A 25,271-nucleotide genomic window follows, 5' to 3' on the forward strand; every position below is an offset into this window, starting at 1 on the left:
TCCCACCAGGGAAACAGACATTTTGAATTGTCCGAAATGGCGGACATCTTCTCCCAGAAAAGCAGGAGTGATTAAATAGACCAGACCATTCCTGGAGGGGAATATTGGTGTGGGCTGGCAGTTCAGGCTATGCAACAAACTGGCGGGTGGCTGGACTCAAAGTCCAGATTCAAAAGTGAAACTCTGAGCCACGAAAACTAAGGAAAAGGTCTCCATGTGCACAGCCAGGGGAGCCGGAGGCAGCCAGCCCCTCCCCCCCAGCCAATTACAGTTGCCAGTTTGCAGGAGAATGTGGGAGCAGAGTGGAAAGATTTGTGAAGTGTGGACTCCTGAACCAAGTTGGGAGGTCGGATGGAGTGCTGTCTGGAACAGAGCAGCTGAGGTCAGACAATTAGGTAATAAACTTTTACAGAAACTCCAAAATGGCGATGGGCCAGGTAGGGTGGTTACTGTGGTAGCAATGTAAACTGTGAATCAGGTATAAGCCTGGGAACCACTCACAGCACCACCTGATGTCCATAAAGTATATTGCATATAAATATATTCCTACAAAAGTTGATCCCTATATCATACATATAGATGTATATTTCTACATATATACAAGAATAATATTTTTGTGGTTGGTGCCTTTTTTTCTCTTTTTTATTCTCATCATTTTCTTGGAGGAGCTACTGTTAATTTTTTATTTTTTATTTTTATTTTTTCTATTTTTAATTTTTTCTTTCTTCTTTTTTAACTTTTTTAAGAACAACACTTTTTTTCCCTTCTCTCTTCCTCTTCTTCCCTTCTTATGGTTTCTGAGAATGCTTACATAAGATTTTTAGAGGTTTCTTTGTTTGTTTGTTTTGTTTGTTTGTTTTTTACCTTTTTTCAATTATTTTACGATTATCATTATTTTTTATTGTAGTTTTTGTTGTTGTCTGTATGTCTATGTGTTTCTGATTGTTCATGCATCTGTGGGCTTGTGTGTCTGGTAGCCATTTTATCTGTTTATTTGCTCATTTGGTCTCAATGTGTTTGGTGTTTTGCTAAATCCCCAGGTTGGCTATTTTCTCTAACTCCAATTATCACATTCAACAAGAACAAGGGGGACGGGGGATGATGGCTGATTGGAGCCAGCCCTCAATAGAAGCTCCAGTCCAGAGGGAGAGATAATGGCCAGAAAGAACCCAACAAAGCTGAAGGAGGGGAGCCGAGCTGAGAGATGAGATAGATAATTGCTCATCTTCCCTGCTGAAGCAAGCTTTGACTCCAAAGAAACTATTTTCAGGTACATATCACATTCCAAAGAGGTTGTGTGGCCATCCCCTCCCCTAAAAATGTTGCTTGCTTACTGTGGGATCTCTACTGGTGGACAATAAACTGAGGCTCTCCTTCCTCACCCCACCAAAGGGAATTGCTGGAAGTTGGGACTCCTTCTCAAGAGAGCCCCTGCGATGAGTCTAGGAATTCCCTTGTCTGGCAGGAAATTTGAACAAATATTTTCCTTGCCATCTTGATCCTTCAGTCTACCCACCACCACCACACCACATTCCCCTGGCCTGGCAGTCTAGAAGTCCAACTCCTTCAGAATCCAGAATGTCTGTATTTCTTGGCTAGGGTCGGGCATTGCATAGACAGTGGCAGTACACCTGTGCTGTACCTGTGAATCCAGTAACTGCACAGAAAGACATAGAGGGAAAGGTGACTGACCAGGCCCAAAAAAAGAGTATCTCAGAAGCAGACGGAGGCTTGGGTTCCTGCACTGCAGGTGGAGGCTCAGAAACTGCTGAGGTGCATGAATCCAAGAGGAGGCACCTCCCACCCACCTTCAGCATCAGTAGAGTGATCCTGCTGATGTCTAACTCTGGAGAGTCATCTCCCCAACTCTGTGGCCTGCCAGAGGGAACCATACCTTGCCCAATAGGGATTCCAGAGCTCCAGAACAGCAGCAACAAAGGTGCAGTGGCTGAGGGACAAATTCTTTTGCTGTCTGGATATCCTCGGGTTTGGACTGAGCTCAGGTGGAACTTTCTTCACTTGCCATTGAGCTCCTGAGGCAGGCAGACCTCAGCTTCCCCTGCTGGATGGTGGTAGACTGTGGTAACCATGAGGAGGAGGCAACGACCTCACTTTGACTCTGGCAGGCAAATAGCCCTGGCATATTTGCTGATTGGACAGAACAGGGCCACAGAGACTGGGTTAACAGAGACTGCCAGTGGGAATACTAGAGGCTGGGGTGACCAAAGTCCGGTGGTGAAGAACGACCAAGATGGGGTAAAAGGCATCAACCCCCTGGCTCTAAATCTCCCACTGGACAGGCCTCTCTAACCCATCAGAGCACCAGATGCACTCAAATCACACTTGAGCTGCCAACAGACCCCTAACATCTAGTTGCTGAAGTCCTCTTGAATTCTCCAGCTAGAGAGTGGGGGCTGTCTGGGACAATTGGTCTGAAACTCTTGAACTGGACAAATTACCCAAGTACCCTCCAAGGAGGGACCCTGGTTTTACTGTAGTGGGAAGGTTTGATTGTCCTCTTCCAGATATTACTGGTGGGGGAAGGGATGTCCTAGTTGCTTGTATTACACTAAAGCTGAGACTGCAACCTAGAGTTGCTGATTCACTAGGATTGGACAGAGATCAGCTGAATACAAGGTAGAGTCACCTACCCCCACTACACCAAGCAGGCCTCTAGAGTCACAGACTGTAGTACTGTACCAGTCCTTCTGCAAAATTATATAGGAAAAGTCGCAGTCACCAATCCCAGTTCCTAGGTGAAGGGCCGGTCAACCACAACCATAGGACTCTCCAGTCCAATTTTACCTTACCAGTTCATCTAGCTAAACACTGAAAAACAATCATGGGGCAGAATCAGCAGAAAAACCCTGGCAACATGAATAAAAGAACAGTTCTACTCCCCCAAGGAATGACAAAACAGCCAATCCAGAGGATCCCACTTACAAAACAGATAGCTGAGATGTCTGAAATTGGATTTAGAATTTGGATTGCAAACAAGATCAACAGAATGGAAGTAAAGATGGAGGTAGAAATTGTAGGATTAATTCAGAAGATGTCTCAAGAATTCAATGAATTCAAAGACAAAATCACCAAAGATTTAGACACATTGAGAAAAGAAGTTGCAGCCTTACATGATATGAGAAATGCAGTAGAATCCCTCAGTATCAGAATGGAACAGGCAGAAGAAAGGATTTCTGACATCAAAGACAAAGCTTTTGAACGATTCCAAACATTCAAAGAGGAAGAGAAATGGAGAGCAAAAACAGATCATTCTCTCAGAGAGCTCTGGGATAATTCAAAAAAATAATAATATTTGCCTTATAGGGATCCCTGAAGGTGATAAAGTAGCTTCACAAGGCACAGAGCTCCTTCTTCATGAGATTATGAAAGAGAACTTTCCAGACATGCCAAGAGATCCCAAAATGCAGATAGCAGATAGTTTCAGAACCCCAGCACGACTCAATCAGAATAAGACATCCCCCAGGCACATCATAATTAACTTCACTAAAGTTAATATGAAGGAGAAAATCCTGAAAGCAGCCAGATGTAAAAAAAAAAAAAAACATAACCTACAAGGGAAAGAATATTAGAATGACTGCTGATCTCTCTGCTGAAACCTTTCAAACAAAAAGAGGGTGGTCATCAACTTTTAATCCCCTAAAACAAAATAACTTTCAACCCAGGATCCTGTATCCAACTAAACTGAGTTTCATTTATGATGGAGAAATTAAATACTTTAATGACATCCATATGTTGAAGAAATTTCCATAACTAAACCAGCTCTTCAGGATATCCTCAGACCTATTCTCCACAATGGCCAGCGCAACTCTCCACCACAAAAGTAAACTCACTCTGAAACTTTTTATCAAATTCCAAATTCCACAGTGGTGAAAGGATTAAATATGTCCAATGGTCTTTCAAAAAACTCGATACCCAAAATTATACCAGGCCTATCAATATTCTCAATTAATGTGAACAAATTAAATTGTCCTCTAAAGAGGCACAGGCTGGATGACTGGGTACAAAAACTCAGACCAGATATCTGCTACATACAAGAATCTCAACTTACCTTAAAAGATAAATATAGACTCAGGGTGAAGGGATGGTCATCTATATTCCAGGCAAATGGAAAACAGAAAAAAGCAGGTGTTGCAATTTTATTTGCAGATACAATAGGCTTTAAACCAACAAAAGTAAGGAAAGATAAGGAGGGTCACTACATATTTGTTAAGGGCAAGACTCAATATGATCATATTTCAATTATTAATATTTATACACCCAACCAAAATGCACCTCAATTTATAAGAGAAATTCTAACGGACATGAGCAACTTGATTTCCTCCAGGTCCATGGTAGTCAGAGATTTTAACACACCTTTAGCGATGTTGGATAGATCCTCCAAAAAGAAGCTAATCAAAGAAATTTTAGATTTAAACTTAACCATCCAGGGCAGCACCTGTGGCTCAAAAGGGTAGGGTGCCAGCCAAATATGCCGGAGGTGGTGCGTTCAAACCCAGCCCTGGCCAAAAACTGCAAAAAAAAAAAAAACTTAACCATCCAACAATTGGATTTCACAGGTATTTACAGAACATTTTATCCTAACAAAACTGAATACATACTCTTCTCATCAGCTCACGGAACATACTCCAAAATTGATCACATCTTAGGTCACAAATCTAACCTCAGCAATTTTTAAAGAATAGAAATTATTCCTTGCATCTTCTCAGACCATCATGGAATAAAAGTGGAACTCAAAACAACAAGAACCTGCCTACTCATACAAAAACATGGAAACTGAATAACCTCATGCTGAAATATAGCTGGGTCATAGACGAGATTAAGAAGGAAATAAACAAATTTTTGGAACAAAACAACAATGAAGACATGAATTATCAGAACCTCTGGGATAATGCAAAGGCAGTCCCAAGAGGGAAATTTATAGCACTGCAAGCCTTCCTCAAGAGAACGGAAAGAGAGGAAGTTAACAACTTAATGGGACATCTCAAGCAATTGGAAAAGGAAGAACATTCCAATCCCAACCCCAGCAGAAGAAAATAAATAACCAAAATTAGAGCAGAATTAAGTGAAATTGAAAACAAAAGAATTATACAACAGACCAATAAATCAAAACGTTGGGTTTTTGAAAAGGTCAATAAAATAGATAAACCTTTGGCTAACCTAACCAGGAAGAAAAGAGTAAAATCTCTAATCTCATCAATCAGAAATGGTAAAGACGAAATAACAACAGACCCCTCAGAAATTAAAAAAATCATTAATGAATACTACAAGAAACTTTATTCTCAGAAATACAAAAACCTGAAGGAAATTGACAAATACTTGGAAGCATGCTACCTCCCAAGACTTAGCCAGAATGAGGTGGAAATGTTGAACTGGCCTATATCAAGCTCTGAAATAGCATCAACTATACAAAATCTTCCTAAAAAGAAGAGCCCAGGTCCAGATGGCTTCACATCAGAATTCTACCAAAATTTTAAAGAGGAACTAGTACCTATATTACTCAAACTTTTCCAAAATATAGAAAAAGAAGGAATACTACCCAACACATTTTATGAAGCAAACATCACCTTGATCCCCAAACCAGGCAAAGACCCAATAAGAAAAGAAAATTATAGATCAATATAACTAATGAATATTGATGCAAAAATATTCAACAAGATCCTAGCAAACAGAATCCAGCAACACATTAGACAAATTATACACCACAACCAAGTGGGTTTTAGCCCAGGGTCTTAAGGCTGGTTCAATATACGTAAATTTATAAATATAATTCAGCACATAAATAAATTAAAAAAATAAGGACCATATGATTCTCTCAATTGATGCAGAAAAAGCTTTAGATAATATCCAGCATCCCTTCATGATCAGAACACTTAAGAAAATGGGTATAGAAGGGACATTTCTTAAACTAATAGAGACCATCTACAACAAACCTACAGCCAATATCATATTGAATGGAGTTAAATCGAAACCATTTCCACTCAGATCAGGAACAAGGCAAGGTTGCCCATTGTCTCCATTGCTCTTTAACATTGTAATGCAAGTATTAGCCATCACAATTAGGGAAGAAAAGGAGATCAAGTGTATCCATATAGGGTCAGAAGAGATCAAACTTTCACTTTTTGCAGATGATGTGATAATATATCTGGAAAACACTAGGGATTCTACTACAAAACTTTTAGAATTGATCAAGGAATACAGCAATGTCTCAGGCTACAAAATCAACACCCATAAATCTGTAGCCTTTATATATACCAACAATAGCCAAGCTGAAAAAACAATCAAGGATGCTATTCCATTTACAGCAGCGCCAAAGAAGATGGAAATATTTGGGAGTTTATCTAACAAAGAACGTAAAAGATTTCTATAAAGAGAACTATGAAACTCTAAGAAAAGAAATAGCTGAAGATGTTAACAAATGGAAAAACATACCATGCTCATGGCTGGGAAAAATCAACATTGTCAAAATGTCTATACTACCCAAAGCAATATACAATTTTAATTCAATACCTACTAAAGCTCCATGTCATACTTTAAAGATCTCGAAAAAATAATACATCATTTTATATGGAATCAGAAAAAACCTTGAATAGCCAAGACATTACTCAGAAATAAAAACAAAGCAGGAGGAATTACACTCAGACTATACTATAAATCAATAGTGATCAAAACAGCATGGTACTGGCACAAAAACAGAGAGGTAGATGTCTGGAACAGAATAGAGAACCAAGAAATGAACCTAGCTACTTACTGTTATTTGATATTTGACAAGCCAATTAACAACATTCAATGGGGAAAAGATTCCCTATTTAACAAATGCTGCTGGGTGAACTGGCTGGTGACCTGTAGAAGACTGAAACTGGACCCACACCTTTCATCATTAACTAAGATAGACTCTCACTGGATTAAAGATTTAAACTTAAGACATGAAACTATAAAATTACTAGCAGAAAGCACAGGGATAACTCTTGAAGGAATTGGCCTGGGCGAATATTTTTTGAGGAGGACCCCCCCAGGCAATTGAAGCTGCATCAAAAATACACTACTGGGACCTGATGAAACTAAAAAGTTTCTGCACAGCCAAGAACACAGTAAGTAAAGCAAGCAGATAGCCCTCAAAATGGGAGAAGATATTTGCAGGATATGTCTCCGACAAAGGTTTAATAACCAGAATCCACAGTGAACTCAAATGTATTACCAAGAAAAGAACAAGTGATCCCCTCTCAGTCTGGGCAAGGGACTTGAAGAGAAACTTCTCTGAAGAAGACAGGCGCACAGCCTACAGACACATGAAAAAATGCTCATCATCATTAACCATCAGAGAAAAGCAAACCAAAATTGCTTTCAGATATCATCTAACTCCAGTAAGATTAGCCCACATCACAAAATCCCAAAACCAGAGATGTTGGCCCGGATGTGGAGAAAAGGGAACACTTCTGCACTGCTGGTGGGAATGCAAACTAATACGGTCCTTTTGGAAAGATGTTTGGAGAATACTTAGAAATCTAAAAATAGATCTGCCATTCGATCCTATAATTCCTCTACTGGGTATATATCCAGAAGACAAAAAATCGCACTATAACAAAGATATTTGTACCAGAATGTTTATTGCAGCCCAATTCATAATTGCTAAGTCATGGAAAAAACCCAAGTGCCCATCGACTCATGAATGGATTAATAAATTGTGGTATTTGTACACCATGGAATATTATGCAGCTGTAAAGAAAGATGAAGACTATACCTCCTTCATGGTTACATGGATGGAGCTGGAAAATATTCTTCTTAGCAAGGTATCCAAAGAATGGAAGAAAATGTACCCAATGTACTCAACACTAATAAGAAACTAATCTATAGCTTTCATACGAAGGCTATAACCCAATCTCAGTACAAGAATATGGGGAAGGGGGCAAGGGAGGGGAGTGGAGGGGGAGGTAAGGTGGAGAGAGGGTGATTGGTGGGTCCACACCTAGGGTGCATCTTGGAAGGGTGCAGGTGAAGTTTACTAAGTGAAGAGTTATAAGCATTTGAACACAATAATTAAGAAAATGCCATGAAGGTTATGCTAACCAGTTCGGTGAAAGTATTTCAGATACTATATGGAACCAGCACATTGTACCTCATGATTGCATTATTGTACACAACTATGATTTAATAAAAAAATACTAAAAAATTTAATTAATTAAAAATAATTTTAAAAAAACAAAAAAAAAGAAAGAAAAGAAAAATGAAGCATATACCATGTAACTATTAACCAAACAAAAGCCGGTTAACATAAAATTATAGCATGCAAAGAGCATTATTACAGAAAATAGTTGAGAGGTCAAAGACCAAAAATAAAAGCTTATTTCAAGGCAAGAGATAAAAGGAAAACAGTATCCAGGCTCTGTGTGGGCAAACCACGGCCTTTATTCCACCCTGGTGAGGGTGAGCTGAGTTCAAGAAGGAAGTCAGCCATGGGTCAAGATGGAGGGGGATTTTAAAGGTCAAGAAGGTGGGGGTCGGACAGTCCCTTTCCTGGGTTGGACATCTGTTGGAAGATAGGGGATGGCCCATTTACCTTTCCCAGGTGGGACATCCGGTGGGGTAGGGCAGGGGGTTGAGTCTTTCAGGCAGATCCATCCTATTTGGGGGGGGTTTGATCTATCGATAATCACTACATATTAATACATTTTCAGAAGACATAATAATTCTAAATTTGCTTGCACCTATTAATATAGCTTCAAAATATATAAAACAAATACTGACTGAATTACTACTCACGAGAGAGATGTACAAAATTACAGTTTTGGTGGGATATTTCAGCATGCTTATTTCAGTAATTGAATGAACAAGCAGACAACAGACCTTTTTTTTGAGACAGTCTTACTCTGTGTCCCTGGGTAAAGCGGCATGGCATGGCATCAGCCTAGCTCACAGCAATCTCACAGCCCTGGGTTCAAGCGATCCTCCTGCCTCAGCCTTCCAAGTAGCTGGGACTACAGGCACTACCATACCCAGAAATTTTTCTGTATACAGCAGAGATGGGTGTTGCTCCTCCTCCATCTGATCTCAAACTCCCAAGCTTGAGGGATCCTCCCACCTCAGCCTCCCACAGTGTTGGGATCACAGGCATGAGCCATGAGGAAAAAAGGAAAATAGATAAATACAGAATACACATTCTTAATTATGAACATTGACTGACTACATGCTAGAGCAAAGCAGAAGTTTCAAAATATTTCATAGAATTGATATCACAGATTCCCTGCTATCTGAACACAATGCAATTAAAAATTAATAACAACTATGTTAACCAGTGTGATGAAAATATGTCAAATGGTATATAAAACCAGTGTATGGTGCCCCATGATTGCATTAATGTACACAGCTATGATTTAATAAAAAAATTAATAACAAAAAGATAACTAGAAAAAAGGCATATGTTTAAAAATTAAAATATAGACTTCTAAGAAATACTTGCAGGAAGATAGAAAATTATAATGGAAATTAGAAAACATTTAAAACAGAACAATTACATATTTATGCACATTTATACAACAATATAAATATCTGTGGTGTGGCTAAAATAGTATGTAGAGGAAAGGGTATAGTCTTCTTTTTTTTAAGTGAAGCAAATACTTTATTTAAATTCGTCGTCAAATCACAATTTATCCAAATAAACATAATGCAACACTGTTCTTAAAAGAATGGGCACAAATATGGCACAGACACAATTCAGTATCTATCAAAATACCATTTGTAAGAACCTGACTTATTTCATGCTGTGTGTAAGAAAGTGTATCGTCTTAAAGTCGTCAATCAGAAAAGACAAGTCTAGTGGCGCCTGTGGCTCAGTCGGTAAGGCGCCGGCCCCATATACCGAGGGTGGCGGGTTCAAACCCGGCCCCGGCCAAACTGCAACCAAAAAATAGCCGAGCATTGTGGCGGGCACCTGTAGTCCCAGCTACTCGGGAGGCTGAGCAAGAGAATCGCTTAAGCCCAGGAGTTGGAGGTTGCTGTGAGCTGTGTGAGGCCACGGCACTCTACCGAGGGCCATAAAGTGAGACTCTGTCTCTACAAAAAAAAAAAAGAAAAGACAAGTCTGGGTGGCACCTGTGACTCAAAGGAGTAGGGCGCTGGCCCCATATGCTGGAGGTGATGGGTTCAAACCTAGCCCCAGCCAAAAACTGAAAAAAAAAAGAAAGGAATCAGGTGCCCACTTTGGCAGCACACATACTAAAATTGGAGTGATACAGAGAAGATTAGCATGGTCCATTAGAAAGCATGACACACAAATTCTTTTTTTTTTTTTTTTTTGAGACAGAGTCTCAAGCTGTCACCCTGGGTAGAGTGCTGTAGAGTAACAGCTCACAGCAACTTCAAACCTTAAACTCTTGGTTAAGCGATTCTCTTGCCTCAGACTCCCAAGTACCTGGGACTACAGGTGCCTGGCTTTCTTTTTCTTGCAGTTATCGTTGTTTAGCAGGCCCAGGCTGGGTTCGAACCCGCCAGCCCCGGTGTATGTGGCTGGGATCCTTCCCACCGAGCTACAGGCCCCACCCAACACACAAATTCTTTAAGTGCTCCGTATTTTACATAGATGCTGGAGTGGTGGGATTCCAAAGTATGGAAAGAAATATAAAGAGTCCTCAAAGAATTGAACATAGACCTCCCTTTTGGGGGGGAGACAGTCTCGCTCTGCTTCCCTGGGTAGAGTGCTGTGGTCATAGCTCACAGCAACTCCAACCTCCTGGGCTCAAGTGATGCTCCCACCTCAGCCTCCTGAGTAGCTGGGACTACAGGTGCCCACCACCACGCTCGGCTAGTTTTTTTATTGTTAGTAGAGACAGGTCTCGCCCTTGCTCAGGCTGGTGTGGAACTCCTGAGCTCAGGCAATCCACCTTCCTTGGCCTCCCAAAGTGCTAGGATTACAGGCGTGAGCTGCCTCACCTGGCCATAAGCCTTCCATTTGATCCTGCAATCCCCTTCCTAAGTATCTATCCAAACAAAAAAAAAGTCATTTTTGTCATAAGGACGTTTGCTCCTGAATGTTTATAGCAGCTCAATTCACAATAACAAAGATGTGGAAGCAACCCAAGCACCCATCAACTCATGGATGGATTAATAAACTGTGGTATATGTATACCATGGAATACTATTCAACCATTAAAAAGATGGAGATTTTGTATCTTTTGTAACAATCTGGATGGATTTAGGGAATACTTCTTAGTATCCCAGGAACATACAAACAGGAATGTAAGTTTGGTTTAATTTTAGAAAATAAAGTTATATAATTCATTTTTGTTATAATTCATAACAAAGGAGAAAATTGAATAATCATCTTAACATATGTAGAAAAAGCATTTGAAAAAACTTAATATAATTTTATGACTTTAAAATAAAATGCAGAAAACTAAGAATAAAGAGAACCTGTTTCTGATTTCTAATAAAAGATATTTTTCTTTAAAAAAAAGTAGAGCAAATATCATATTTAATGGTGAAATGCTAAAATACGATCAGAAACAAGAAAACCATACTCACTATCGCCTCTATTTAACAATGTGCTAGAGCTTCTTATCAATGTAATAGACACAAATAAGAAATTAAAGAAATAAGAATTAAGAATTGATTATTTTAGGCTGGGTGCGGTCCTAGCACTCTGGTAGACTAAGGTGGGTGGATTGCCTGAGCTCAGGAGTTCAAGACTAGGCTGAGCAAAAGTGAGACCAGGTTTCTATTAAAAAACAGAAAAACTGAGGCAAGAGGATCTTTTGAGCCCAAGAGTTTGAGGTTGCTGTGAGCTATAATGCCACAACACTCTACCCAGGGCAACAGCTTGAGACTCTGTCTTAAAAGAAAGAAAAGAAAGAAAAAGAAAGACTAGTGCCGGACTTTGTGGCAGGCACCTGTAGTTCCAGCTACTTGGGAGGCTGAGGCAAGAGGACCACTTGAGCCTAAGAGTTTGAGGTTGCTGTGAGCTATGACCGCACGCCACTATACCCAGGGTGAATGAGTGACACTCTGTCTCTCAAAAAAAAGAAAGAAAGAATTGATTATTTGCAGATTGATATAATTGGCTCTGGAGAAAATCCAAGAGAATCTCAAATATTTGAAATAATAAGAGAATTGGGCGGTGCCTGTGGCTCAGTGAGTAGGGCGCTGGCCCCATATACCAACGGTGGCGGGTTCAAACCCGGCCCCGGCCAAACTGCAACAAAAAAATAGCCAGGCATTGTGGCGGGTGCCTGTAGTCCCAGCTACTTGGGAGGCTGAGGCAAGAGAATCACTTAAGCCCAAGAGCTGGAGGTTGCTGTGAGCTGTGATGCCACAGCGCTCTACTGAGGGTGACAAAGTGAGACTCTGTCTCTAAAAAAAAAAAAAAAAAGAAAAAGAAAGAAATAATAAGAGAATTTAGCAAAGTTTCTAGATATAAAATCGGCACGAAATTCAAGTACAAAAGGTAAAAAATCCTTTCAAATGCAACATGAATGAACCTTGAGGATCTGGTTTTAAGTGAAATAACACAGTCACAAAAAGACAAACACTGTATGATTCCACTTATGTAGGGTGCTGAGAGCAGTCAAACTTACAGAATCAGAAAGTGGAATGATGGTTTCCAGGGGCTGGGGAGAGGGGAAATGAGGAATTGTCATTTAATGGATACTGTTTCAGCTTTGCAACCAAAAAGGTTCTAAAGATCTGTTGCAGAATAATGTGAATATAGTTAACACTACTGAACTGTCATTTAAAAATGATTAATATGGTAAATATTTTTTAATTAACTTTTTATGAAATTATAACTTTTACTGCTTCAATATACAATGTAAAATGCTTACATTGAACTAAGTAACACATCCATCACAATTATACTCATTTCTTAATAGTTTTGAAATGTACCATTGCATCTGCACATTAGGTGAGGGCCCCCTCAAATACCTTCCCTCCTCTCATACTCCCCCTCCCCTTCCTCTCTCTCTCCTCTTCTCTTCTACTTTCTGGACTATAGTTATGTTTTGCCATTTGTATGAGTGTGTAGGTGGTTATATATTGATTTCATAGTAGTATTGAGTACATTGGATACTTTTTTTCCCATTTTTGAGATACTTTACCAAGAAGAATATGTTCCAGCTCCATCCAGGTAAACATAAAAGATGTGAAGTCTCCATCTTTTTATGGCTACATGGTGTACATATACCACAATTTGTTAATCCATTCATGGGTCGATGAGCACTTGGGCTGTTTCCATGTCTTGGCTATTATGAATTGGGCTGCAATAAACATTCTGGTGCAAATGTCTTTGTTGTAAAATAATTTTTGATTATCTAGGTATATACCTAGTAGAGGAATTGCAGGATCGAATGGTAGGTCTGCTTTTAGTTCCTTGAGTGTTCTCCAAACTTCTTTCCAAAAAGGTCATATTAGCTTGCATCCCCACCAGCAGTGTAGAAGCGTTCCCTTCTCTCTGCATCCATGCCAACATCTGTACTTTTGGGATTTTGTAATGTGGGCTAATCTTACTAGAGTTAGATGATATCTCAAAGTGGTTTTGATTTGTATTTCTCTGATGATTAGGGATGATGAGCATTTTTTCATATGTTTGTAGGCCATGCGCCTATCTTCATGAGAGAATTTTCTGTTCAAGTCTCTTGCCCACATAGAAATGGAGTTATTTATTCTTTTTTTATTGATTAGTTTGAATTCTCTCTAGATTCTAGTTATCAGACCTTTGTCAGAAGCATAACCTGCAAAAATCTTCTCCCATTCTGAAGGTTGTCTGTTTGCTTTACTTACTATGCTCTTGGCTGTGCAAAAGCTTTTTAGTTTCATCAGATCCCAGTAATGGACCTTTGGTGTTGCTTCAATTGCCCAGGAGGTCCTCCTCATAAAATATTCTCCCAGGCCAATTTCTTCTACTGTTTTCCCTGCACTCTCTTCTAGTATTTTTATAGTTTCATGTCTCAAGTTTAAATCTTTTATCCAGTGAGAATCAATTTTTGTTAATGGTGAAAGGTGAGGGTCCAGTTTCAGTCTTTTACAGGTCTCCAGCCAGTTCACCCGGCACCATTTTGTTAAATAGGGAGTCTTTTCCCCACTAAATTTTTTTTTTTGTAGAGACAGAGTCTCACTTTATCATCCTCGGTAGAGTGCCGTGGTGTCACAGCTCCCAGCAACCCACTGAATATTTTTGAAAGGCTTGTCAAAGATCAAATGACGATAAGCAGCTGGGTTCATCTCTTGGTTCTCTATTCTGTTCCATAAATCTACCGCTCTGTTTTTGTGCCAGTACCATGCTGTTTTGATCACTATAGATTTATAGTATAGCCTGAAGTCTTGTAATGTGATACCTCCTGATTTGTTCTTATTTCTGAGTAATGTATTTGATATTCAAGGTTTTCTCTGATTCCTAAAATGGTAAATATTATGCTATGTTCTTTACTACAATTAAAAAAAATTTGAAGCCAGGCATGGTGGCTCATGGCTATAATCCTGGCATTTTGAGAGGTCAAAGCAAGAGGCCAGAAGTTCAAGACCAGCCAGGGCAACAGCAAGACCCCATCCCTACAAAAAAATTTTTAATCACCAATCATAATGGTATACATGTATACTTCTAGCTATCCAGGAGGCTAAGGCAGGATGGTGAACACTGGAGCCCAGGAATTCTAGCCTGCAGCGAGTCGTGACTGCTTGGTACCCCAGGCTGGGTGACAGAGAGAAATCCTGTTTCTAAAAAAAGGAAAAAAAAGGGCAGCGCCTGTGGCTCAGTGAGTAGGGTGCCGGCCCCATATGCCGAGGGCGGAGGGTTCAAACCCAGCCCTGGCCAAACTGCAACAAAAAAATAGCCGGGCATTGTGGCGGGCGCCTGTAGTCCCAGCTGCTCGGGAGGCTGAGGCAAGAGAATCGCTTAAGCCCATGAGTTGGAGGTTGCTGTGAGCTGTGTAAGGCCACGGCACTCTACCGAGGGCCATAAAGTGAGACTCTGTCTCTACAAAAAAAAAAAAAAAAAAAAAGGAAAAAAAAAACTTTTTAGTATAAAAACTCAATTACCTGGGGTGGCACCTGTGGCTCAGTGGTTAGGACACTGGTCCCATATACCAAGGGTGGCGAGTTCAAACCCGGCCCTGGCCAAACTGCAACAAAAAAATAGCAGGGCATTGTGGTGGGTGCCTATAGTCCCAGCTACTCAGGAGGCTGAGGCAGGAGAATCGCCTAAGCCCAGGAGTTGGAGGTTGCTGTGAGCTCTGGCACCATAGCACTCTACCAAGGGTGATAAAGTGAGACTCTGTCTCAAAAAAAAAAAAACTCAATTACCTTTCCACATCAGCAATAGAAAATATATCTTTGAAATATATCTTATATACTTAAAGCATTGCCACAATGTCAATAAACTGCACAATTATGCACTTACATGGTGAAAATGATAGCATGTTATTCAGAGCCATTAAAGAGAACCTAAGTAAATGGAGAGATAAACCATGTTCATAGATTGAAAGAGTCACTATTCTCCAGAAATTGATCTTTAGAATAAATTCAATGCCAGCCAAAATTCCAACAAGTTGTTTTGTGGAATTTGGCAAGCTCACTCTAAAATGGATTTTTTGTTTGTTTGTTTAAAATTCTTTTATCATTATGGCATTACACCTTTTTTAAGTTTTTTATTTTATTTTCTCTATACATGTACATGTGTTTATTTTATATATGTACATTTATTTTATATATACATGTACATGGTTTCCACTTTTTGCCTTCACAAAATTAAAGAGGCTTAAAATTTAATAACAATAACAATGTTTAAGATAAGGATTAGAGACAAAAACCTCATAAAGAACTAATGAAGATGCATATAATCAGAAATCAGATGATTGCTGCAATGAAATATTGAGCAATAATAATAATAATAATGCAAAAAAAGTAACATTCACATTGTCAGATAAAAGTATGTCAGTCATAGAATGCTTTGACTCTGAGGTTCAGTATGGAGTCATCAGTTAACTTCTTTTTTTCTTTTCCAAAGTCTCAAAAAATAGAGAATATTTATTTTTATAAACAAAAATAGAAGATAATTTCTTTTTTTTTTTAATTGTTGAGGATTCATTGAGGGTACAATAAGCCAGGTTACACTGATTGCAATTGTTAGGTAAAGTCCCTCTTGCAATCATGTCTTGCCCCCATAAAGTGTGACACACACGAAGGCCCCACCCCCCTCCCTCCGTCTCTCTTTCTGCTTCCCCCCCCCATAACCTTAATTGTCATTAATTGTCCTCATATCAAAATTGAATACATAGGGTTCATGCTTCTCCATTCTTGTGATGCTTTACTAAGAATAATGTCTTCCACTAAAATAGAAGATAATTTCAAAAAACAGATCATGCCAAATCTTATGGACAATAGAAAAAGAAGAAATACTTCAAAATCATTCTACTTCATCTGGATATATCTGATATTAAAATTGGGGAAAAAATATTATTATAAAGGGAAATTACAAACATATTTCACTTATAAATGAGGATGCAGTATCCTAAACAACATATTAACAAGTTGAATTAAAAATTGTTGTTCAGGGCGGCGCCTGTGGCTCAGGGAGTAGGGCGCCGGCCCCATATGCCGAGGGTGGCGGGTTCAAACCCAGCCCCGGTCAAACTGCAACAACAAAAAAAAAATAGCAGGGCGTTGTGGCGGGCGCCTGTAGTCCCAGCTACTCGGGAGGCTGAGGCAAGAGAATCACGGAAGCCCAAGAGTTAAGAGGTTGCTGTGAGCTGTGTGACGCCACGGCACTCTACCCGAGGGCGGTACAGTGAGACTCTGTCTCTACAAAAAACAAACAAACAAACAAACAAAAAATTATTGTTCAAACAATGTACTTTGGTCAACATTAAATCCAATTTATGTGAGAATTAGTCACTATTTTCTTTTCCTTTTTTTTCCTTTCTCTCATCCCTCCCTCCTTCTCTCTGTCCGTTCTCCCCTTCCCCCACCCCCCCACTGTGTCATTAATTGTCATTAATTGTCCTTATATCAGAGTTGAATGCATAGGATTCATGCTTCTCCATTCCTGTGATGCTTCACTAAGAATAATGTGTTCCACCTCCATCCAGGTTAATACAAATGCTGCAAAATCTCCATTTTTTAATGGCTGAATAGTATTCCATGGTATACATATACCACAGCTTGCCAATCCATTCCTAGGTTGAGGGGCATTTAGGCTGTTTCCACATTTTAGTGATTGTAAATTGAGCTGCAATAAACAGTCTAGTACACATGTCTTTATAATAAAAAGTGTTGTTTTTTTCCTTCTGGGTAGATGCCCAGTAATGAGATTGCAGAATCAAATGGGAGGTCTAGGTTGAGTTCTTTGGGGTTTCTCCATACTTCCTTCCAAAAAGGTTGTATTAGTTTGTAGTCCCACCAGCAGTGTAAAAGTGTTCCTTTCTCTCCACATCCACCCCAGCATTTGCAGTTTTGAGATTTTGTGATATGGGCCATTCTTGCTGGGGTTAGATGATATCTCAGGGTAGTTTTAATTTGCATTTCTCTAATAATTAGGGGTGATGAACATTTTTTCATATGTTTGTTAGCCATTCATCTGTCTTCTTTAGAGAAGGTTCTGTTCATATCTCTTCCCCATTGATGTATGGGATTGTTGGCTTTTTTCATGTGGATTAATTTAAGTTCTCTATAGATACTAGTTACTAAGCTTTTGTCTGATTCAAACTTTGTAAATATCCTTTCCCATTGAGTAGATTGTCTATTTGCTTTGGTTGTTGTCACCTTAGCTGTACAGAAGCTTTTCAGTTTAATTAAGTCCCATTTGTTTATTATTGTTGTTGTTGCAATTGCCATGGCAGTCTTCTTCATGAAGTCTTTCCCCAGGCTAATTATCTTCCAGTATTTTTCCTATGCTTTCTTTGAGGTTTTTTTTTAATCATTTCAAGCCTTAAAGTCCTTTATCCATCTTGAATCAATTTTTGTGAGTGGAGAAAGGTGCAGGTCCAGTTTCAGTCTTTTTTATGTTCATAACCAGTTCTCCCAGCACCATTTATTGAATAGGGAGTCTTTCCCCCCAGTGTAAGTTCTTGTTTGGTTTATCGAAAATTAGGTGGTTATAAGTTGTTGGTTTCATTTCCTGTTTTCTATTCGATTCTAAATGTCTCTATTTTTGTGCCAGTACCATGCTGTCTTGACCACTATGGCTTTGTAGTACAGCCTAAAATCTGGTATGGTGATGCCCCCAGCTTTGTTTTTATTACTAAGAACTGCCTTGGTTATACGGGTTTTTTTCTGGTCCCATACAAAATGCAGAATCATTTTTTCCAAGTCTTGAAAATAGGATATTGGTATTTTAATAGGGATGGTGTTGAATCGGTAGATTGTTTTGGGAAGTATAGACATTTTGACAATGTTGATTCTTCCCAGCCATGAGCCTGGTATGTTCTTCCATTTGTTAAAGTCCTCTGCTATTTCCTTTCTTAGTGTTTCATAATTTCCTTTATAGAGGTCCTTCACCATTATACCTTTTTCAGAACAAGTATAATTTACAGAAATTTTACCAGGCAAACTTTTATCAAATATTAATATTTATCAATGTTTTGTTTTGCTGAAATGTTATTTCAGTTGTAAAAACCATTTGTGGTTACAAAAGGAAAAATCAGAAACTTTATCAGATTTAGCCTGCTTTTTACAAATGAGCTAAGAATTCCTAAGCTGAACAATATTTTAAGTAGAAAAACAATTTTAAAATAGTTTGTTATACTGTTTCTGTGGTTTATGTATATATATATTTCCTACATATCTATCTGTACATATATATATAGGAAACCTTTTTTTTTTTTTTTAATTGTTGGGGATTCATTGAGGGTACAATAAGCCAGGTTACATTGCAATTGTTAGGCAAAGTCCCTCTTGCAATCATGTCTTGCCCCCATAAAGTGTGACACACACCAAGGCCCCACCCCCTCCCTCCGTCTATATAGGAAATCTTTAAAATAAAGGCAAGAGATAATCACCTTTTAACAAAAATACTCTGTATGCTACAAATGCACACATCAAAAATATTATTTAGAAGTTAATCATTGCCTGCTACAAAATCTTAAGCAAAGTACATTTACTGGATTGTTTTTCCAGTTTGCAGCTGCCCTCTCCCACCCAAAATAAGAATTTCCCATAAATAAAAGCCTTAATGCAATTCACTTAGTGGTTAGTTTTGGCCAATCCTCTCCTCACTGCCCCTGCCTCTCACAGTGACACCGTATTATTAAAAACATTAAGTACCTGGGGTTTACGCTGCAGATCAAGACCAAATGATGTATAGATTTTCATGTAAAAAAGATGTTTTGTGGTCACAATTACTTCAAAAAGTAATTACACTCAAATAAACTGACATATCATGCCTTAGCAATTACAAAAGAAGGATTTTGACACATGGCAATTTATAAGTTAGGCAAATGTGAATTGCTAAAAGATACGAACAGCTGTTCTGTTTAAGTTTAGAGTGCTGCAAAACTCAGGTAATGACTTTATCTTTTTCGGCTAGCATAACCAGCCCCCAGCACAGCACACTAAAGCCACGAAGCACAAATCCAACGAGGGTAACATGATGCCTTCACTAAGTCAGAGCTCTGGGAAACCAGCACAGTGACCTTAATACAGTAAAAGCATATTTTTGTTGGAGCCATGTATTACTTTAGAGATAATTTTCATGCCAAAAATTTTAAGTATGAAACTAAAACACTGTGGGGTTTTTTTGTTGTTGTTGTTTACAGACAGAGTCTCACTATGTTACCCTGGGTAGAGGGCTGTGGAGTCACAGCTCACAACCTCAAACTCTTGGGCTTAAGTGATTCTCTTGCCTCAGCCTCAGCCTCCCAAGTAGCTGAGACTACAGGCGCCCGCCACAATGCCCAGCTATTTTTTTGTCGTACTTGTCATTGACATTTTCTGTTTTTTATTTTTTTAATTAATTTTTTATTGTTTGGGGTTCATTGAGGGTACAAAGAATGAAATTACACTAATTGCATTTGATGAGTCCCTCATAATTATGTCTTTCCTCCAAGAGGTGTGCCATACCCTATAACCCTAAAACCCTTTTCTCCTCCCTGCTCCCTCATTCACTTGCCCCCCACTTCGAATTGATTTGAGTTTTTCCTCTTATGAGGGTATATGTTAGGTCATCTACTAGCTTCATATTAGAATTAAGTACATTAGATTCTTCCTTCTTCATTCTTATGATACTTTATTAAGAAGAATGTGTTCCAACTCAATCCAGGTTAATACAAAAGATGGAACGTCTCCATCTTTTTTAATGGCTGAATAGGATTCCATCATACACATACACCACAGCTTGTTAATCCATTCCTGGGTTGGTGGGCATTTAGGCCGTTTCCTCATTCCAGCGATTGTAAATTGAGCTGCAATAAACACTCTAGTGCAAATGTCCTTATGGTAAAATGATTTTTTTTTTTTTCTGGGTAGATGTCCAGTAATGGGATGGCAGAATCAAATGAGCAGTCTAATTTGAGTTTTTTGAGGATTCTCCATACTTCCTTCCAAAAAGGTTATATTAGTTTGCAATCCCACCAGCAGTGTAAAAGTGTTCCCTTCTCTTCGCATCCATGCCAGATCTGTAGCTTTGAGATTTTTGTAATGTGGGCTATTCTCACTGGGGTTAGGTGACATCTCAGGGTGTTTTTTTTATGGTAAAAGGGTAAAATATTAATATTTATTACATTTGGAGGAAAGGTACCTAGGTTTTTACTATATTAATCTTTTATTTTTTCCATATACTTTGCTAAGATTCAAAAGTTATCATTAAATAATTTTAATATACCATAGACCAGGGTCCTCAAACTGCAGCCCACAGGCCACATGAGGCGGTGTGATTGTACATGTTCCTGTTTTGTTTTTTTACTTCAAAGTAAGATATGTGCAGTATGCATAGGAATTTGTTCATAGTTTTTTGTTGTTTTTTTTTTTACTAGAGTCCGGCCCTCCAATGGTCTGAGGGACAGTGAACTGGCCCCCTGTTTAAAAAGTTTGAGGACCCCTGCAACCCTTTGAACTAGCAATTCCATTTTTAGAAACTTCGAAAAATAATTATCCTGACATTATATATAAATGGTAGATATTTACTGCCACATAGCTTTCTTTTCATCATTGTGGTTTTTAGCAGGTCCAGGAGGGTTTGAACCCGCCAGCCTCAATGTATGTGGCCAGCACCCTAACCACTGAGCTATAGGCATAGAGCCAACACTGTGCGTGTTTTGGGGGTTTGGGGGGTTTTTTTAGACAAAGCCTCAAGCTGTCACCTTGGGTAGAGTGCCGTAGCATCACAGCTCACAGCAACCTCAAACTCCTGGGCTCAAGCAATTCTCCTGCCTCAGCCTCCCAAGCAGCTGGGACTACAGGCACCCGCCGCAATGCCTGGCTACTTTTTGGTTGCAGCCATCATTGTTTGGCGGGCCCAGGCTGGATTCGAACCCAGCTCAGGTGTATGTGGCTGGCCCCATAGTGGCTTAAGCCACAGGCATGGAGCCTTTTTGGGTTTGTTTGTTTCTTTTTGACTGGGGCCAGGTTTGAACCCGCCACCTCCGGTATATGAGGCTGGTGCCCTACTCCTTTGAGCCACAGCCACCACCCCAACACTGTGGTTTTTAATGGTCATTTATAGCAAAACAAGTTATTTTATATAAATTAATACCTTTTGGCTCGGCGCCTATAGCTCAGCAGCTAGGGCGCCAGGCACATACACTGGGTCTAGGGGGTTTGAACCAGCCTGGGCCTGCCAAACAACAATAACAACTACAACAACAAAAAAAATAGCCGAGCGTTGTGGCAGGCACCTGTAGTCCCAGCTACTTGGGAGGCTGAGGCAAGAGTTTGAGGTTGCCGTGATCTGTGACGCCACAGCACTCTACCAAGGGTGACAAAGTGAGACTCTGTCTCAAAAAAAAAAATTAGACATTCATTTCAAACAGCACTAAGTTCAGGTGATCCATTTACTCCAAAGACTTGAGTCCCTCTATTTTGATCAAGTTACTGTATAAACATTGCCACCTGGAAGAAAGACTCTGACCCCACTTCAGGTATAAATTAGATGGTGATTTATTACACCTGTGCAGGGGACCGCTGCCCAAAGGGCAAACAGCCCCAAAGTGAGGGACAGGCGGACTTTTATACCATTTTTGTTGCCATGAAAGCAAGCAGAAAGAAAAGTGGAACATGGCTGGTTAGCTCAGGGGTGGGGTTACAATCAGGGGGCTACAGCGTGGCAACTGTGTGGCATATTTCATAACAGTTAGCATGGAGACAGCTTGGGAGACACAGTGGCCTGGGAACTTTGTGTAGGTAATTTTTTTCCATTTTGTTTACCCATTGCTAGGAGGTTGGGGTAAGTTCAGGGGGGTTACAGAACCTGGGAAATTCTGCTTGATTGACTTTTTGCTACAGTCTGGCAACAGAGCCAAGGAACTCAGAGAGAACTTCCTTGTACTAGTCTGAAACCTGTTCTCAGAATTAACCTGGGGTGGGGACTGAGATGTGCGGGGACTCAGGCTTAGACAGGGGCCTTTAGGGGTCCTTTGGCTGGGTACTACATTACATCAGCTTAGTAAAAAAATTACACCTAAAATATAGTTGCATTTTTTAAATAACAAGTAAGTATATTGCCAGCTTGTTGAGACATGGGGGACCCAACATTGTCTACCAACTTTTATTATCAACTTTCTGCAAATGCTACTGCTGCCATCACAGTCCTTATGCTTCCTCTTGCCAGAGCTGTCAATTCTTAGTCTCAGCATCTAATTTATGTGTCACCGTTCCATTGTTTCTTGGCCTTTACTAGCATTTGAAGATATGGTACTTGCCATCAGTCCTTCAAGGAACTTCTAAGGCTGACTCCTTTCATAGGGATTATGGCTTCTGGAGTCAAAAGAAAGCCATTTCTGGGTCCTGAGGACATGGTTTGTATTTAAGTCTCTCATCTACTGAAACTATATTTGTAAATGAAATACTAGTCGATTTAAGTTCCATTGTCTTCTCTATAGGATCAACTACAGAATGTTCTTGCACATATGTTTTGGTTCTTGCTGCATCAATAAGAGACTTTACAATGGAAGGCAGTCCCCACTCTATGCTGAGAAGCCTATGGCTGTGCAACTTTCTGGAGTGATCTATGTGTCTGTCCAATACATCACCTCCAACCACACTTAAGTTCATCATAGAGTTTGAATATTTCTGCGTCGCCACTGTTGTAGCAGTTTCCCATGGCTGCTCAAAGACATGCTCCAAAGTCCAGATCTTCATGGTGCTGGTGGCCTGCGCAATGTACGTATGGGTGGCACTAGAGCACAAAGGGGCCTCAAGTGGACATTTGATGGTAAAGGGCCAACAATAGCCAAGATATCCTTGAAAAAGAAGAGCAAGTGGGAGATAATTTTAAAGTCATAACAATTAAGACAGCATTGTATTGGCATAAAAATAGATCAGTCAGTGTATAAAACAGAAAAGAGAGTCCAGAAGCAGACCTAGTATGATGTCGGGAAATAAACATTTGATTTTCACCCATTTCCTGACATGGAGGTCCTTAAACCCTTGCAATCTCCAGGGTGTTAATAGTGTCCTTTGTATACTAATAAAATGACTAGTGGCTGTGGACCCCTGGGTAGTTTCAGGTCACCAGAAAAATCAAGGCATTATTAGAGGGTTGGGACTTTTATCCTCTTCTCCACAACCTCCCAGGAGAGCAGAAGGGTTGAAGATTAAGTTGATCACCAATGGGGTGGCGCCTGTGGCCCCATGAGTAGGGCGCCAGCCCCATATACCAAAGGTGGCAGGTTCGAACCCAGCCCCAGCCAAACTGCAACAAAAAAATAGCCAGGCATTGTGACAGGTGCCTGTAGTCCCAGCTACTCGGGAGGCTGAAACAAGAGAATCGCCTAAGCCCAAGAGCTGGAGATTGCTGTGAGCAGCGACTCCACAGCATTCTACCAAAGGCAACAAAGTGAGATTCTGTCGCTAAAAAAATAAATGGTCAAAATGGTCAATGTGTAATCGTCACGCCCACGTAGTAAAGTTTCCATAAAAACCCATAAAGACTTGGTTTGGAGACTAAACCAAGACTTGGTTTGGAACTAAATAGAAATCAGGTAGGTGGGAGGGGAAAAAGGTTGAGTAAATTCAACCTAACTGGTCTAATGCACACATTCTGGGTGAAGGGCACTCTGACTTAAAATGTATAAAAGCAAATTATGTAACTAAAACATGTGTACCCCGTAATATTCTGAAATAATAAAAAAGACCTAATACAGGTGCAAATGTAACATATTAAAATTTGTAGGAATGTCAAATTAAAAGCTGACAAAATGCTGACTCTGCATCCTTTAAGCACTCAGCTCTCCCTCACTTATTCCCTTAGTCCTGCCACCTCTGCTTCCTAGAATGCTTTAGAAACTCCGGCCATTCCACTGGCTGCCTCCTTCTCACACTTCAAGTCTCAACCGACTTGCTTCTTCCTCAGTAGGCCTCCCTTCCTCTGTGATCCAGTCTAAATAGCGCCCCTGCTCATACTTTCTACTTTCAGAAAATTATTTCCCTCGCACACCCCACTGGTCACCATGCAGCTAGGTGATTTGTTCTCTTAAATGGCTATTTGTTCTCTTAAATGGCCCGGCTATTTTTTTGTTGCAGTTTGGCTGGGGCTGGGTTCGAACCTGCCACCCTTGGTATATGGGGCTGGCGCCCTACTCACGGGACCACAGGCGCCACTACATTGGTGATCAACTTAATGGAGAGTTTCCATCCTTGATCTTAGCCAAAAGGCTGAGAAGCAATGGAGTTTCCAGACAGCTGAGCACGTGGAGCTTCCTAGAGGATGGCATGCCCAGGGAAAGAGGGCCTGGAAGCTCTGTCCCCTTCCCACGTGACTTGCCCTATGCATCTCTTTCATGTGGATGTTCATCTGTATCCTTTGTAAAAGGTAAAAACTGGTAAAAAGCAAGTGTTTCTCTGAGGCTGTGAACGTCCAGCAAATTAATCTAATCCAAGGAGGTGCATGGTAACACCGATTTATAGCCGATTAGTCAAAGCACAGGTCATAATCTATGCTTTGGATTGATATCTGATCTTGTGAGGCTGAGCCCTCAACCTACGGGATCTGACTCTCTCAAAGTAGGTATGCCCAAACCAAACTGACTCACCTGGGGTCCACCCAAGAACTACTTGGCAGGTGTGAGGGTGAAAACCCACATCCATTTCAGGCCAAGAAGTATTCTGTATTAGCCATTGTG

The 25,271-nt window shown here is 40.0% G+C and overlaps 1 non-coding gene and 1 pseudogene across 1 annotated transcript; one reads left to right on the forward strand and one right to left on the reverse strand.

Moving 5' to 3' along the window:
* LOC128585808 (PRELI domain containing protein 3B-like) overlaps positions 1–23,289 on the reverse strand; it is a 122,932-nt pseudogene extending 99,643 nt beyond the window's left edge.
* On the forward strand, positions 10,207–10,309 carry LOC128586971 (U6 spliceosomal RNA). Its single transcript, XR_008380421.1, has one exon. It is a non-coding gene; the product is annotated as a U6 spliceosomal RNA (small nuclear RNA).
* Positions 23,290–25,271: the final 1,982 nt, after the last annotated feature.

The sequence above is a fragment of the Nycticebus coucang genome, chromosome 5, assembly GCF_027406575.1.
Source record: "Nycticebus coucang isolate mNycCou1 chromosome 5, mNycCou1.pri, whole genome shotgun sequence".
NCBI lineage: Eukaryota > Metazoa > Chordata > Mammalia > Primates > Lorisidae > Nycticebus > Nycticebus coucang.